This window comes from Mus caroli, chromosome 2, assembly GCF_900094665.2.
Source record: "Mus caroli chromosome 2, CAROLI_EIJ_v1.1, whole genome shotgun sequence".
In the NCBI taxonomy this organism is placed as follows: Eukaryota; Metazoa; Chordata; class Mammalia; order Rodentia; family Muridae; genus Mus; species Mus caroli.
Window position 1 is genome coordinate 46,344,972 of NC_034571.1, and position 4,337 is coordinate 46,349,308.

Sequence of the window (4,337 nt, forward strand, 5' to 3'; positions counted from 1 at the left end):
ATTTGGAGGCTGGCGAGATGGCTCAGTGGTTAAGAGTGCCAACTGCTCTTATAAAGGTCCTGAGTTCAAATCCCAGCAACTACATGGTGGCTCACAACCATCTGTAATGAGATCTGATGCCCTCTTCTGGAGTGTCTGAAGACAGCTACAGTGTACTTACATATAAATAAATAAATAAATAAATAAATAAATAAATAAATAAATAGATAGATAGATAAATAGATAAATAAATATTAAAAAAAGACAAACATATCCTTTAAAAAAATTCTGATAACTTATGCTGCTGGTCAATTTTATACTATTACTAGTTGTTTGTTGCTTTACTTTAATCTAGAATATCTTAAACATTGAACACCTTATAGCCACCAGAATTTTCTTAAAAATTTTATGTACTATTCTGTACATATTCTATTTATATTACGGTGATTAGTAAAATACTTCCAAGCAAAAAACTGAGGAAAATACTCCTATATCTAAAAAATGGATGGCCATAATAAAAAAGCCATTAAATTACATAAATTCTACTAGATGTATTAAATATGAAGTTCTCATTCCACCTTCAAACTTCAAGGTAACCAACATGCCCAAAACTATACTATTTAGAGCTACTTCAAGAACTGTGTTCTTTGAGGGCAGGAGAGATGGCTCAATGACTAAGAACAATTGTTGCTTCTCCAGAGGATCCAGGTTCAGTTCCCAGCATACACATGGTAGCTCTCAACCATTTATAACTCTGGTCCCAGGGGATCTGACACCCTTTTCTGGCATTTTTTAGGCACCAGGAATACACATGGGCACATATATACATGCAGACAAACCCAAAACACATAAAACTTTTTTTTTAAAAAATGTGTCCTTTAAATTTATATATGATTGTGCAAAGTGATTTTCTCAGGATAAAGTTCAACTGCTCACTGCTTCAAGAGGCCACAGACCTGACTACTAGCCTTCCCGTTGTCAGGATGCTGGTATTACCCCACTTGATGTGTGTTGTGGATGACCCTGGGGATAATTATATTTGATGTTAATTTCTTTCTCCTGTGAGGGATTGCAAAAAGGGAATGAGTCAGCATCAGGAGATTTCCTGTAAACCTGCTCCCCAACTTAATCTGTAAAATAAAGGAGAGCTGATGATTGGGCACAAAAAGGGAAGGTGGAACAGAAGATTGGGAGAGAGAAGGAGAAAATGGTAGAGAGGACACAGAGGAGGAGAAAGAAGAAGAAAAGCAGAGCAGAAGTGTTGGGATCCTCTTCCCCTGAAGCACATGGCCTGGAGAAACTGCAAGTTCTAAGGGGTCTCATAGATGTTGAAGATGTTAGTGTAGTGGTAGATCTGCCCAATCTAGGCACACAGAATGTATTCATATTAATTGAGTTGTGTTTTCATTGGTGGGGCATATTTGGGTTGGAGATTTACTGCAACAGATGTATAAGAGTCACATATGTGATGTTTGTATTCCAGGTTTAAAAGAATATCTTAAGCATCATTTCAGAATGACATAGATTTCCCATAGTTGTCTGTCTTTAAATTGTCTAAAGCATACTGACTGTCAGAATTTCATAGGTGGACTGCCCACTGCCAATTTCAATCTGTACTAAACTGGATGAAACCAGTCCTTACTGGATGATTTTTCAGACCACATGAAATGAAACCCTATCTTCACCAAGTCTGGAAAAGAGGGGGTGAGAGAGAGAGAGAGAGAAATAGAGAGAGAAGTGTTACAACAACCTGTAACTGCATCTGAGGATCTTGCTTCCTGCTTGATTGAGTTCCAGCACTTCTATGAAGAATTGCTCAGTCAGCTGCCTGCGAATGCTTCAGCCCTTTGTGGAAAACTGGGCTGGGGCACAAAATACCTCCTTCCCAAATATATGTGCTGTGGGGGGCCCAGCAAAGAGAAGTCAGGGTCTGGATGTAAAAGAGAATGTAAAGGATCATTTGCAATCTAAAAAAAAAAAAAAAAATGTTAAGGAATTACTTGAGTCTTCCTCAGTTTTGCAATTGCTTTTAAAAAAATAAATCTGTAGGCCTCTCAAGGACTGCCTATATGAAGTTACAGTCTTGGGAAACCAAAAGTGTTGTTCTTCCCTGGATTTTTGCACAAGTCACCATCACCAAGTCCTGCCCTTCCTTGCTTGGTGCTGCCATGGAACTCGTGTATGCTGTGGAGCAAAAGACACTAAGTGCCTGGCCCTACTTTTGTTCCACCCCTCTTTTCCAAAAAGGACTGAACCATCCTCTTGGGGAATATGTACCCTAGAGGACCCCAAGAAAGCTCAAAGCTGCACTCCACTTACACCCTGCAGCCTTTACTACACATGGGTTGTGTCTGTGTCCAAGATGAACAGGGAATTGCCCTACTCCTCCCATTTGATTTTGGGCTCCTCATTCAGAAGCATCCTCCTAAATTTATGCAAATCTTGCTTCTTTAGCTAGAGGGGGAAAAAAGACTTTAGCAAATTCAACAATCACCAGTCAAGACATGAGTATATTTTGTTTTAAAAGTCCTCGCCATTCACTGTGGCTCCTACTGTTTCAACACTAATTAACGGAGGGAATGTTAATTCAAATGATCAATTAATTGAACTCATAATTTCTTAACATCAAAAGAACTGATGTGAATCTCACTGATGCCCAGGATCAACCTTGGCTTGGACAGAGATTCTGAGAAAGGGGTATCTGGGAGCAGCAAAACAAACATGGGTTTTTCAGTGTGTAGGTTACAAGCTGATACAGCCTGTTTTGATTGAAACAGCTTTCCAGATTGTGCTGTCTCTGTCTCTGTCTCTGTCTCTCTGTCTCTCTCTGTGTGTGTGTGTGTGTGTGTGTGTGTGTGTGTGTGTGTGTGTGTGTGTGTGTGTTCTGCTCCAGACAGCTTTCTCTTGCTTTTCTAAAACCTCTTGCATATCAAAGCCTAGTCTTTTATTTACATATCTATTCAGTTATTACCCTAGGTTCCCTTTTGATTATCTCATGAATTGGCATCCCTTGGCCTCAGCCTCTTGATTCTCAGAAAAAGACCGCAAACACAAGCACAGACAATAAGACAGCTGGGTGGGACTCCATCCTGAAATGACCATTCTTACCGTAACTGAGCCTTGACCTAAACTCCCTGTGTGCCAGGCCGACCTTGAATTTAGGAATCTGCCAGTCTTTGTAAGAATATACAAAACAGCTTGGCTGTGTGGGATCTCGACACCACTTTCTAAATCTCTTTATCTCCTTCTTTAGTATCTTTCTGACAAGCTGGTTCATAGTCCAGCTGCCTCTGTCCCTTTAGATCTGTGAAGCTCCTATACAATTCATAGTCATACATCCTTATATTTCACATCGTTGAGAAATTCTGTATTTTTTAACTCATGTTTTCAGAGTTCCGCCCCATAGCCTTAAGGGCTGTCCTGAAGGTTACAGCTCACCATTTTTCAGAGACCATAGCCACACCCTCCCCTCCCAGATTCCTGTCTCTGATTATCATGGAGTTATTAACCTTGGCAGAGAGCACATTCCTAGAGGGAGGAACATAAAGTAAAAAGTATATATTTATATACAAAGCCTTATGCACACAGCAACCTTTGACCCCCATGAAGGCCCACACCCTGCTGGCTCTGTCCCAGGCATGGGAGCCATGTCACAGTGTCCCTTCTGTGGCCGAGAGGGACTTGGCACAGTGGTAAAAACCACACAACTACTTAGTATGTGATGATAGCACATTTAATAAAATGAGGAAAATTTTAGTGAATTGTATAGATTAGAGTTAATAATTGTTATAAGTAAGTTATACATGTAAAGTATTCTGCTATGCAGAAAAAAATGTCAATATAATTTCTATAAAGGAAATGAAAATAATCCTTAATTATTCTCTCACAATAGGTTTTTCAAGTCACAGAAATGAGCCATTAAACATAAAATTCTATCTTTCCAATCAAATGAAGTTCTACAAGAACAGTAATTATTTGGAAAAAAAAAAGGACAAAGACAAAGAGGTTTATGTCAGATAGATTGACAGAATATTTTCTCCTTTTACTGAAATTAGATTTTTTTTTCTCACATATATATTCTGATTCTAGTTTTCCCTCCCTTTACTCTTCCCGGTTCCCCCTCCTCCTCCACTGGCATTCAGATCCACCCCTTTTCTGTCTCATCAGGAAACATACAGGCTTCATAAGGCTAAAACGAAATATAATAAAATAAAACAAAAATTAACACAATGGAATAGGACAAAACAGACCAGGAGGAAAAGAACTAAGAGTGGGAGGGGCATGAGAAACAAGCAAAGACACATCCGTCCAAACTCTCAGGAATCCCATAAACACACACACACACACACACACACACA